A 14,804-nucleotide genomic window follows, 5' to 3' on the forward strand; every position below is an offset into this window, starting at 1 on the left:
TGCCTTGTCGTACGCAAGTTCTCCGCTCGGTTTTGCTGACTGGCGGCACCCAGCGTCAAAGCAGTGCTACTGTTCCTGTGTGGTTACACCTTATTTTCCTGACGCGGCTTTATAAATACACTGAAACTAACCGCATATTGTTTATTAGTGTAATGCATCTGATTGTAATTAACTCGTAACAATATAATGGTCCAGGGAACAGCCATAGTATTCGAAATACCTTAACTGCTTAAGCGTTTTTACTCTCACTTCTTCATCTTCTTCTTCTTCTTCTTTCAGCTCCTCCCGTTAGGAGTTGCCACAGCGGATCATCTTTTTCCATATTTCTCTCACTGCACCACTCGGAGTATTTATATCACTGTATCTGAGTGTGAATCACAGCAGCAGCTGATCGGAAAGAGAATTATCGGTATACGGCATTAAGCACACGCTGTCTCTGCCACGGCAAAACGTTTCAAAGCCTTTCCTGTACGGACCTCGCGGTTCAAAACAGTTTAATCCCAAGAACTTTAAATGCAGCCAATCAAGTGCTCCTTGTAGAACTGTTTGTACTTATAAGTACAATCACCCCACTGTAAACTTGCACTACAGTTATAATATCGCACAACCTGAGCCACTTTATAAAGCGCGTATTTACATATGATGACGATATCATTTTAAGGTGAAATGCAGCAAAATATGTTTGTTAAATTATACAGATAAAACTTTAACTTCATTTAAATAATCTATATTCTTCACTGGGAGTGTCGTGAAGGATAGAATAATTAAACATGTACTACGAAGATATTTCAATGTTCTTTAAACGTTTTGAAGAATCGGCGCTAAGCTTACAGATGGCTTAACGTCTATTACAGAGCTGATTGTATGGCGATCGGTTACTTGGGGAAAGAAAAGCACTGACTGCAGTGACGGCTACGCCAATATATATTGAATATAAAACAGAAAGAAAAAATAACAACACAGCTAAAAACGCAGCGGCAAATTTCGGCAAAAGTTAAATGCTTGTGTCATGAGCACGAGGCGGCTAGTGTCTGCAACATACGTGGCCATCCACCGTGCATAAGCTGCCTTACTGACATTGGCGGCGAAGGAGCCACCGATTCTTCCTCTGCCCAGTGCCACCACAAGCTTAGAGCCGCCCCTGAGTACTGCTGCAATAAATTATTTCATCGAAGTGAAACACATGTTTAATAACGTGCTTTAACTCCTATCATCATGAAAATGACATCACGTATACATCTCAGTATTTTAGTTATTCAGAGAGCTGTAATATCACGAATGTAATGGATTCTGTGTCCAGTTGGAGGAAGAGAGCCGGTTTAAGAAACAAGTAGTGATTCACACACATAGAGCACATAGAAAATCAAATACAAAACAAAGCATTTAACGTGCTACTTTAATTACGATGTGATTTTAGAAACTGGTTAATTAAACAATTTTAAGATGAATTTTATGATGTTCTACTTTAATGACAAAATAAACTACGTGATTAAAGTGGAAATGTCGAGATTGAAGTGGACATTTCGTGCTTTTTCCCCACAGTGTGGCTTTTTTCTCTGTACCCTAATAAGCTTTCATATGACAGTCAGACAGTGGGCTACAACTCGTCTTTCCACGGCGACTTTGATATGTGACTTTTTTATTTCCAGCACTGTGCGATTTTGTGAATGTGAGCTTTCAAGTTTCTCCAACACGCTATGTCACTCGATCAACTTCCTTTTGTTGATTATACCACGGTTTATTTGAACAAATAGTATGTTTTTCCTTTGCCTCCACTTGGTATTCGCTGAAATTCTTATATTTTCCCGTGCTTTTCCCATTGTCTTTTCACAGAAGGCTGCGCTTAAGGGCGATTTATATTGATTTGCATATTCAAATAGGCGTAATTCTGGGAGGATTTGGGGCGTTACATAATGCGCGTGCACGAGCGTTAGTTTTCACGCTGATCGGGATTTATGTAGCGGAAGAACGTGGAAGTTGGAGTACGCACAGATTCCTGCATCTGGATTTTTCTGTGCGTAAGCACATTTCAGCTTTTGTGCTTACGCCATGTTATAGTGCGAGTTCTACGCACGGCGTTATACATGAGGCCCCAGATCTGTAGCCGATATGTATTATTGATTTCAAAAAAGCAATGCGAGTAAAAGTGTGTGCTGCATAACTAATCACAACTGTCTTTAAAACAGAATCGGCGCCATCAACAGTGTCTTCTGCAATTTTAGAAAAGCCTCGGGATTTCTGCGTTAATGAGACAAACAAGTTGTAAAGAAACTTTGCGAATTCATCAAGAGGTGGACATAAGGATCACTCAAGTACTGACAAGAATGAAAAGCTGGATAAGCACATCTGGAGCCAAACTTTCAAAAAAGCACTTGACTGTCAGCAGCATCCTTTCCTTGTGAATGCATCTTATCATAGGCTAAGCGTTGGGGGATAAATTAGTAATCTTCTGAACTGCAGCACAACAGAGTAAATCATTGATGTAAACAGAATTATTGAAAGACTAAGCTTTTGTCGTTTCTGTATTCTTAAACCATCTTCCAGTTCCACAATCCCCCGCAGTCACTGACACATTTAACACTCCCTGCTCCTTACCTGTCTTGTTACCCAAAGCATCAACACTCACTTCATTCAAGGCTTTAACGTCCTTCCCTTCATACACATAAAATAAAACACACATTTCCTCTACATACATGTCCAATAATAATAGTAAACTGGCAGCTGCTTTGTCTCCCATTACGTGAGCTCGTTTGCCGTCCCTCAGTTGCACTGGCACACGTTGCACTGGGGCTGGGGGTCAAATGCAATGGAGAATACCGACAATGTACACCTTCAGAAGTGGAATACATCAACTGTATAAGTAGAACGCCTGGACAAACGTGTTAAGAAGGCAGGCTCTATTGTAGGAATAAAGTTGGACAGTTTAACATCTGTAGCAGAGTGACGGGCATTAAGCAAACTCCTGTCAATCATGAAGAATCCACTGCATCCACTGAACAGTGTCATCTCCAGACGGAGGAGTAGCTTCACTGACAGACTGAGGAGATCGTTCCTCCCCCACACTATGCGACTCTTCAACTCGACCCGGGGGAGTAAATGCTAACAATTCTCATAGTTATTGTCTGTTTTTTACCTGCATTTTTATTATTCTTTAGTTTATTTATTTATTTTTTTTTTGTATCATTATACTTCTGGTGGATTATGTGAATTTCCCTTTGGGATTAATAAAGTATCTATCTATCTATCTATCTATCTATGTAACATTTCAGATAAACGTTGAGTTTTGTTAATCATAAACATTGCAACATAACTATTATATGTGTTGTTACTTTTTCAATAATGTGGGACTCACGAGTTGTAACGAATAATATGTGACACTGAGAAATCATAACTCCTAATAACGGGAACAAGTAAAAACTTAAACGGACACTGTAAACGTAGGCATTTCAATAAATAATTTATGAGGCTTGTGTATGCATTTCAATATCAATTTAAGAACTATAGGTAGGCCACCTGTTGTACTATAAACGGTAGCTCAAGCAACACTTAACAGTAAATAGTCTAACAGGACTGCGGTGGGTTGGCACCCTGCCCAGGATTGGTTCCTGCCTTGTGCCCTGTGTTGGCTGAGATTGGCTCCAGCAGACCCCTGTGACCCTGTGTTCGGATTCAGTGGGTTGGAAACTGGATGGATGGATGGTCTAACAGAACAATGACTGACTGAATCAAAGATGCTGCGCCGCTACAATAAAGGTTCACACTGTTGTTCTGCATGTTTAGAAGGCGCTGATTGGCTGAAACAGTTTATAGCGAATTGTCCCAAGTTGGAAGTGCCGTATAGCGATCAGAAACGAAAAGACACATTTAGGCATACTGGACTGTAGTTTGTTTTTCTACAATACGAATTCAGTACGACAACAGAGTCTCCAAACACACAAATATGAAGTTTATTACGTTTTACAGTGAAACAATTTATATACACAATATAATTAGGGACGTATACCCCCTAGCTGACTACGGCGGCCCAACCTTCCCTCGATAGCTGATTCGCTCGCTATACGTCCAAGTTGGAAATTGTTGAATTGAAGAATTGAATAAAAATATCTTTTCACAAGAGGAGGATCAACGACGCGACACCCTGGTGTTTTTACTGAGAGACAGTTGCAATACTGAGCCACCTAATCGGGATAATTAATGAGCTCTGCACAACTGACTACTACTGTTCTTACTGCAGCAGATGTAGACAATATATGTTGTATGACATATGCACATTAAATTGGTTTAATTGACACAAGATTATCATTGTTGTATTCTCCTAAAGAAGACGAAATAATTATATTTATAGATGTATTCTATACATGACTTACAGTTTTGAAGAAAATTAAGCGTTGCATAAAAAGGTTGCATGATTTACATAATCTTTTTACATATACAAAGTTGATATATGACAATATATCTTTGACACTATGTATCAGACAAAGGAAATCACAGTAATCCACAATAATAATGAATTCTCAGAAACTACCTGAATTGTCGTTTCAGGCAGTCACTAACTATATCAACTAAAGTGTGTAGTGTCAATACAAATTACAAAATATAACTAGAGAGTTAAGTGTCAGATAGACTCTCAAAAATATAGAGGTCAATGCCTGCCTTCGAGTGTGTTGAGGCTTTAGAAAGCCTCCTTTAACAGCTGATGTATGCTCAGTGCTTTGACCACCCTGACGATTCAGTAACCAATGGGCATGTCTGCTCTGTGCTTCGGAGTGCGTGTCATAATGCAATCCCAGTGCGCATGTCTGCTTCGAAGTGTGCTTCAAATCATTCATCGAGCTACCATTTGAAGTACATATGGCATCAGCAGAGTTCAAAAACTTGACAGAATTACCAGGCAAAATGAATGTTTGTGGATGATCGATACATTTTACATGATTGTACCCGATAATACTTAGTGGCAAAAAATAAAACTATAAATTATACATCATACAAATGCCAACTTGTAGAATGCATAATGCTGCAAAGAAGAGCTTTAATAATACCGGTGACAACAAATCTCTCACTATAATACTCTCATAAATATTCATTCTTCACTTCGTGCAACATTCTCATGTAACACTGAACGTATGACATATAGTATATATCTATATATAATTGTTTTCATCTTCGTTACATACATACATAAAAAAACATACATTATATACATCCACTGCTAAAAACAGTAGTGGTGCAGCGGTAGCATTGCCACCCCATAATAAGGCATGCATGGGTTCGGGTCTCACGTCCATCGAGTGTGAATTGTTATCCGAAAGAGTCTGATTTTCTTTTTTTTCTTTTTTTTTTTCATTTAACAGGAAATTCCACCGTGGGCAGATAACGAGCAAGGCGAGTTATCAAAGTGGGTTTGGATTTACAGGCGGGCAAGTTGCACACACCCCTAGTAAAGATATATCAAATATGTGTATATATAATATATCAATGGACATTTGGTTTCATGTTTTTAACAAAAAAAAAAAATATATTTCAGTGATGATTTCAACTGCTATTGTAATTGTTGATGGCAGATTTAGCAGATTAAATTTTTAAATATTAAATTAATCAGGTGGAATTTGTTCTTACTTTGAATGTTGGGGGCTACACGGTAAATGGTTTAGTAACTGGGATTGCACCTCTGTAACTGAAAGATTGTTTAGGAGTGATACAGACTGGACAACTATCATGTGTGTTTTAGGAAATGTTTTATTATTGCATTGTGCTGTGACTAAGACAACATTTTACTGATCGCCTATTCGGACCTTGAACAATGTGTTCACGAGGGAGGGATGCTGCTGGTAAAGGGAAATGCTTTTTCGACAGCAGGTCCAGATGTGTTTATCTTGTTGCTTTTTGTTGCCTCAACACTCAAGAGGATCTTTAATGCCGACCTTGATACGTGCAATGCTTACCTTGGAGTGTCTTGTGTGTGTCGGTGTGCTGGTGACTGATCTGCGCTGTGTCTCTCAGTCTCTCTGATGTGATCCGGATTGACACCTTTGAATGTTTGGTGCAGCAGAGCAAATTCAACCTGATCTACCACAGTGGGTTTGTTATCACCTTATTCAATGGAGGGGATCATGGATATCAAATGACAATGAATAGAAGATGGATTAATGTAAATACGTGAGCTGCCTTACACAATTAGTCATCACATTTTGATGGCAATTCTAAGTGGGGATGATTCCCGAACAGATCTCTTATGCGATCCTTCCACAGTATCTCTCAAAATGATTTAGTTCAAATTGGTTATAAAGATTTCACTCCTGATCGTTTTTTTTTTATTATTAATTTTGATGAGTCTTTAATTCGGATCGAACTCGGGCTTGCACTACGCTCAGAATTTAAAAAGCAACCACCTTAGTCAGTTAATCCACTGCCGGCATCTTTTCTTCATAGTGATCTCGTTCCTTTTGTGCTCCACAAAATATTGCAAAGTATCAATAAATGAAATATCTCAATATTTGATCGAATCGTAATATTTGTGATTTAAGGATTTCACCTTTTCTTTCTCAAATGTGTTTACCTATATCATGGCAAAGTACAGGTATAAGCCTTTATTTTCCGTTTAGTCCATTTTAATTAAGTCAGGCCAAAGAAAACATTTAAGGCTATTAAATGTGATCTCAAGAAAAGATGAGGGTTAATTATAATACTAATAACAGGAGTGATTATAATGATACAGTGCAAAAGTGAATATATATTGAAAGAGCTGGGGATCCAAGAGTGAGGTGTCTTATTTTGTTTAACTCTTGCTATCGAATAGTGCATTCTGTCTGTCGGCATTAGTTATATATATACAGTGCATCCGGAAAGTATTCACTTTTTCCACATTTTGTTATGTTACAGCCTTGTTCCAAAATAGATTAAATTCACTTTTTTTCCTCAGAATTCTTCACACAACACCCCATAATGACGACGTGAAAAAAGTTTACTTGAGGTTTTTGCAAATTTATTAAAAACTAGCAAAATACCCACGCTTCGCAGAGAAGTAGTGTGTTAAAGAAGTTATGAAAAAGAAAAGAAAACATTTTGAAAATAACGTAACATGATTGTCAATGTAATTGTTCTGTCACTGTTATGAGTGTTGCTGTCATCAAGGATTTGATTATCATTATTTCTTTCAATCAGGTTCATATTTGGAGGATGCGTTGTGTTCAAGTTATATTCCGTGTTTGTCAACCGTTGTAAAGATAACAGGTTTCATTCATCAAAGTGTTTACTACACAGATCGGTACTCGTGAATCTAAGATGTTTAACAGGCATTCCCAGTATTAAGTTGTGGATTTGCCTGCGAATATTTAGCGGCAGCGTGTCGATGAACTTAATTTAAACTTAAGCTTTACACCTTGCTTTCCTATTGATATGTCTACAAAGGCTTGTTCAGTTTCAGAGGGTTGTTCCATTCTTACTGCATCAATAAACAGCTCATCTTCCTCTTTATTTGAGACATCACACACTGCATGCACGGGTTTACCTTTTCCCAGTCCTGCAAACTTTAGCGAAGTGGTTCAATTTACCACATTTTTTACACTGTCTTCCTTTAGCTGGACGTTGACTTTTTCCACCGTGTGCTTTGTTTCCACAGTAGCTGCACTTATGAATATGCTTGTATGCGTCACTCACTTCATATTCTTTTGCTGCCATCTCAATTGTGTACAGTAATGCGTTTTTTGTTCAGTGCTCTTTGGAGCTCTTGCTTGTTGTCTGCGTACTGCGTTCACAGTCGGTGCATGTGAGCCGCTCAGAGTACATGCATCAAAGGTTCTCAGCTGTGCTTGTGCTATCTCGTGCGATCTTGCAATGTCCATGACTTTATTTAATGTTAGCTCAGACCCGACACTTAAAAGTTTCTCTCGCACTTTCGCTGAGTTTATGCCAAACACTATTCTATCCCTGACCATCTCATCTTCGTTTGCAAAAGCACAGTCCTTCACCAACAATTTTAACTCTGTTACAAAGTGATCAAAGTCTCGTTTATACCCTGCGTCTTCTCATTAAACTTGTATCTCGCGAATATCGTATTCGTCTTAGGCATGACAAATGCCTCAAAGCGGTCATAATAAGTTTTCAGTACCTTGGCTTCCTCCTGGGTGAGAGTCAATGTGTTAAAAATGTCTTTTCCTTTTTCCCCAGTCCACAGGAGCAGGTAGCTGCATTTATCACTCTCGTCTTTGCCTTTTAGCGGGCCAGAAAACATCAGCTCCACGTCGAACCTTTTCCATTCTCCTGGCAGGTTAAGAGAATCACAGACAATTCGTGGCGAGGGAACTCCAACAAAATCCATGACTGTCCTCTATTCTGACACCATGTCTTGTTTTCACAAATTATGAAAAATTAAATGATGGCGAGACTTTCTTTTAAAGTATGCAGGGGAACTTGATTTATTACAGCTCTGACATTCACGGCATCCGTGCTCTAAATTAACTTCCATAATAATAGCCTTGAGGTCCCATTTTTTTTCTGTTTTTTTTTTTTCAATGACATATAAATATTACAGTCATCACCTCGATAGACATCTCACCACCCAAATCGCTACTCGTGAATCTAAGATGTTTAACAGGCATTCCCGGTACAGTGTAACGGTTCACAACCATAATTCGTTCCAAAACTCTGGTCGTAAACAGATTTGGTCATGAACCAAAGCAATTTCCCCCATAGGATTGTATGTAAATACAATTAATCCGTTCCATACCATATAAACTGTATGTAAATATATACTTTTTTAGTTTTTAAGCATAAATATAATTATACCATAGAAAGCACAGCGTGATAGTAAACTAAATGTAAAAACATTGAATAACACTGAGAAAACCTTGAATAACAGAGAAAACTAACACTGCAATAGTTTGCGCTATAGCGCTACCTACCACTGGCTAAAAGCACTTTTTTAATGAGTTTTAAGCACAGGGAAAAAATGAGCATTTGAAAAACTCCATAATTTAATAAACCACCAAGAAAAATAACATTGCAACAATGCACGCTACAAACAGATTGCTGGAAACAGAAGTGAAAACAAAATCAAGACCAGTGCATTCTTTAACTGCCTTCCTACCTTAATGCATCCAGCTCTCTCTCGCGCTGCCTCTGTGTGTGTGTGTGTCGCACTCTCTCTCGCGCTGCCTCTGTGTGTGTGTGTGTGTGTGTGTGTGACGCTATCTCTCTCGCGCTGCCTGTGTGTGTGTGCTGACTGTGTGTTTGCATCTGTCTCTCTCTCACGCTGACTGTGTGTTTGCGTCTGTCTCTCTCTCGTGCTGCCTGCGTGTGTGTGTCACGCTCTCGCTCTCTCTCTCTTGCTTGCTGCACAGGAAATGCACAGGGAGAGACTGAACATGTACAAACTGAAAGGGAAACTGGTTTGTTTCGTATACCAATTGTGTGGTCGCGAATATTTAGCGGCTGCGTGTCTGTGGACAAGCAGTCAATTATGTGGGAGACGTGCTGATTTCCACAGTAGCTGCACTTATGAATATGCTAAACATAGTCCTTCACCCGCGATTATTTACCTTATATGGGCAGGCACTCAATTACGTGGGAGGCGTGATGATGCGGGACTCAACTCCGCCTTAAACGGTGACCGACCTGCAGGCTATGGCCGTATACAGTATATGGACAAAAGTAGGTTCCAGTTATGACCGTGACGCGTAGAATTTTGAAATGAAACCTGCTTAACTTTTGTAAGTAAGCTGTAAGGAATGAGCCTGCCAAATTTCAGCCTTCCACCTACACGGGAAGTTGGAGAATTAGTGATGATTGATTGAGTGAGTGAGTGAGTGAGTGAGTGAGTGAGTGAGTGAGTGAGTAAATGAGTGAGTCAGTCAGTCAGTCAGTCAGTCAGTCAGTGAGGGCTTTGCCTTTTATTAGTATAGATAAAAAAAACTGAGAAATCACATGTACATAAGTATTCACAGCCTTTGCTCAATAGTTTGTCGATGCACCTTTTGGAGCAATTACAGCCTCAAGTCTTTTTGAATATGATGCCATAAGATTGGCACACCTATCTTTGGCCAGTTTCACCCATTCCTCTTTGCAGCACCTCTCAAGCTCCATCAGGTTGAATGGGAAGAATCGGTGCACAGCCATTTTAAGATCTCTCCAGAGATGTTCAGATGGATTCAAGTCTGGGCTCTGGCTGGGCCACTCAAGAACATTCACAGAGTTGTCCTGAAGCTACTCCTTTGATATCTTGGCTGTGTGCTTAGGGTCGTTGTCCTGCTGAAAGATGAACTGTCACCCCAGTCTGAGGTCAAGAGCGCTCTGGAGCAGGTTTTCATCCAGGATATCTCTGTACATTGCTGCAGTCATCTTTCCCTTTATCCCGACTAGTCTCCCAGTTCCTGCCACTGAAAAACATCCCCACAGCATGATGCTGCCACCACCATGCTTCACTGTATGGATGGTATTGGCCCGGTGATGAGCAATGCCTGGTTTCCTGCAAACGTGTCGTCTGGCTTTCACAGCAAAGAGTTCAATCTTCATCTCATCAGACCAGAGAATTTTGTTTCTCATGGTCTGAGAGTCATTCAGGTGCCTTTTGCCAAACTCCAGGCGGGCTGCCGTGTGTCTTTTACTAAGGAGTGCCTTCCGTCTGGCGCCTGATTGGTGGATTGCTGCAGAGATGGTTGTCCTTCTGGAAGGTTCTGATCTCTCCACAGAGGACCTCTGGAGCTCTGACAGAGTGACCATCGGGTTCTTGATCACCTCCCTGACTAAGGCTCTTCTCACCCGATCGCTCAGTTTAGATGGCCGGCCAGCTCTAGGAAGAGTCCTGGTGGTTTCGAACTTCTTCCACTTATGGATGATGGAGGACACTGCGCTCATTGGGACCTTCAAAGTAGTAGAAATTTTTCTGTAACCTTCCCCAGATTTGTGCCTTGAGACAATCCTGTCACGGAGGTCTACAGATAATTCCTTTGACTTCATGCTTGGTTTGTGCTCTGACATGAACTGTCAGCTGTGGGACCTTCTATAGACAGGTGTGTACCTTTCCAAATCATGTCTAATCAACTGAATTTACCACAGGTGGACTCTAATTAAGCTGTAGAAACATCTCAAGGATGATGAGGGGAAACAGGATGCACCTGAGCTCAATTTTGAGCTTCATGGCAAAGGATGTGAATACTTATGCACATGTGATTCCTCAATTTTTTATTTTTAATAAATTTGCAAAATCTCTAGTAAACATTTTTCACGATGTCATTATGGGGTGTTGTGTGAAGAATTCTAACGAAAAAATGAATTTAATCCATTTTGGAATAAGGCTGTAACATAAAATGTGGAAAAAGTGATGCGCTGTGAATACTTTCTGGATGCACTGTATGTATGTATATATATATATATATATATATATATATATATATATATATATATATATATATATATATATATATATATATATATATATATATATATACAGTACAGGCCAAAAGTTTGGACACAACTCCTCATTCAATGTGTTTTCTTTATTTTCATGACCATTTACATTGGTAGATTCTCACTGAAGGCATCAAAACTATGAATGAACACATGTGGAGTTATGTACTTAACAAAAAAAGGTGAAATAACTGAAAACATGTTTTATATTCTAGTTTCTTCAAAATAGCCACCCTTTGCTCTGATTACTGCTTTGCACGCTCTTGGCATTCAGTCACCTGAAATGGTTTTCACTTCACAGGTGTACCTTATCAGGGTTATTTAGTGGAATTCCTTGCTTTATCAATGGGGTTGGGACCAGCAGTTGTGTTGTGCAGAAGTCAGGTTAGTTGGACGATCATTTATTTTTCAACAGGACAATGACCCCAAACACACCTCCAGGCTGTGTAAGGGCTATTTGACCAAGAAGGAGAGTGATGGAGTGCTGTAAATGGTCATGAAAATAAAGAAAACACATTGAACACATTGAAACACAGTGATCCCTCGCAGTGATCCCTCGCTATATCGCGCTTCGACTTTTGCGACTTCACTCTATAGCGGATTTTAAATGTAAGCATATCTAAATATATATCACGGATTTTTCGCTGGTTCGTGGCTTTCTGCGGACAATGGGTCTTTTACTTTATGGTACATGCTTCCTCAGTTTGTTTGCCCGGTTGATTTCATACAAGGGACGCTATTGGCGATTGGCTTAGAAGCTACCCAATCAGAGCATGTATTACATATTAACTAAAACTCCTCAATGATATACGATGTGCTTCCCGAGTGGATTGTTTGCTTTTCGCGGTCTTTCTCTGACATTCTCTGCGCCTGACGGAGGGGGTGTGAGCAGAGGGGCTGTTTGCACAGAGGCGGTTTGCCAAGAAGATATGGACGGAGAAATTCCGCTTTATCGCGGTGGCCCAAAAAGTATTGATTTTTGATTGTTTGCTTTAATCTCGCTCTCTCTCTCTGACGGAGGAGATGTGAGCAGAGGAGCTGTTTGCTTAGAAGATACGAAGGCTACTCTAAAAAATGCTGAAAGACTACCTTTACATTGCTCACTTCTTTGTGGCTGCTTTATTGCTCATACTTAAAAGCCCAACAGCACGTATTGATTTTTGATTGTTTGTTTTTCTGTCACGCTCTCTCTCTCTCTCTGACATTCTCTGCTCCTGACACGCATTCTTTGAAGAGGAAGATATGTTTGCTTTCTTTTAATTGTGAGAAAGACCGGTCATCTCTATCTTGTCATGTACCACAGTTTAAACTTTTGACTAAAGGGTGTTATTTCATGTCTAGAGGGCTCTAATAATGTTAACAATGTGGGAGAGTTTATAAGGGCTTAAAATATATAAAAATAACCATACAAACATATGGTTTCTACTTCGCGGATTTTCACCTATCGCTGGGGGTTTCTGTAACGCAACCCCCGCGATCGAGGAGGGATTACTGTATATATATATATATATATATATATATATATATATATATATATATATATATATATATATATATATATATATATCAGGGGTGGAAGTAATGAATTACAACTACTCACGTTACTGTAATTAAGTAGTTTTTTTGGGTACTTGTACTTTTATGAGTATATTTTTTAATTCTGTAATTTTACTTGTACTTAAGTACAAATGAAAGTAAGGAATCTACTTCACTACTTTTAAAATTACAATTTATTCCTAAATATGCCAACAATTTGAATTAATATTCAAACTTTTGACTGACATTTTGGTAGCCAATAAAGGTATCCGATGGCAAATGTTCCAATGAACCCTGATATTTGGGTTAGAAAAAAACACCTGGCCCTACTGCAACAGGTTTTGATCATAATCACACAGTGAAGGAGCTTGGAGTAATTTGAGGACTGAAGGTTTGGAGAAATAAACTTCATGGAGGACAGCAATATCCAAACCAGTGAAAATGACCAAGTAATACTGGAGGATGAGTGCCCCTAGAGGAGTTGTTCACGTACAGATGGAGGAAAGAATACAGCGTGCTAATGCAATGCAAACTTTGTTTGCCATCTTCAGTGATTTCAGCATACAAGATTTCAGCCTCTAATCTCAAAAAACACATGATTGTAAGAAAACTTAAGATATTGTTTTCATTTTTTAATATGTCTAATTAACTAGCTTGGCTAGATCTACTTGAAGCCAAGTCATCCGTTAGCCTGCGATTCAAGTATCACTGAGATGGCTAACATGTGTTCACACTCGCGCACATGCATAATTTATATCAAGAAATACTATTACAAAATATTAGGGGGACCACTTTCATTACCTTAGGTTATATCAGTAACATCAGTCACTTCACCCTCATAGAGCCGCTGGGGAGGCAGCACCGTCAGCTACATAAAGAGGCTGTAGCAGGCTCAGTTTTAAAGCTAAAGAAAAGATCCTTGTATCACATAAAGCCATAAGAATAAAGGTGTACGTAGATACCAATTATGCACCCATGATAATTAGAGCTACATTCTAGTGATAGGAAAATAAAGGTAGTCAAATGTGGGTCCCTTAAACTCGGGCATTAAGGTATCAGAATAAAAATGATTTGTGGTGCTACTCAAGTCTCCCCTTTAAAGACATGCCCACATAATACTAATCCCATGCAATTTGGGCCAATAAAACAAATCCACAGATATTTTGCATGCAGTATTTATGTAAAATGTACCCATTATTTTTGAATATTTCTGCCCACTAGGGCCCAATACACAGTATTGGAATTGTATAAATGGGTTTGACTAGAGAAATTAAATTTTTCCCCCTTCCATAAAATATAAAAATGGGTGTATGTTTGATTACTAATGATTAAAAAAATTTACCACACATCATTCTAAACAATCAAAGATTAGCTTAAATAATTACTCTAGGTGAATGATTTTTTTTTTTTTTAATGTTTTTCCTTTGGTGTTAAAAGTAGTGATGTGAGGAAGTCATGTTTTGAGTCTGACTAATATATTGTTTGGATGATATCATTTATATTTTCCTTTGTATAATTCTTCTGTGATGTTTCCAGAGAAAACATCCATCAAAGATTGATCAGTAGTACCATGACATCGTTGTGTCAGCTAGTCGTCAACAGAAGACCACAGCCACACCAAACAAGCTCTCAGCAAGTAAGCAAGCCAAGTTACCAGATGTGATGTTGGCAACTGTAAGCAAACGTGACCTCCAAGCAACTGTTGACAAGCTTATCATCAATTTCATATGTGAAGATCTACAGCCATTTGCAATTGTTGAACACCCATCTTTCAAATAATTAATCACCACATTGCAACCTCAAGCCAAGGTCATCTCCAGGTCCACCGTTCATACCACAATCTATGACACTGCTGATGACATGAA

The sequence above is a fragment of the Polypterus senegalus genome, chromosome 8 (assembly GCF_016835505.1).
Source record: "Polypterus senegalus isolate Bchr_013 chromosome 8, ASM1683550v1, whole genome shotgun sequence".
Classification (NCBI taxonomy): Eukaryota; Metazoa; Chordata; class Cladistia; order Polypteriformes; family Polypteridae; genus Polypterus; species Polypterus senegalus.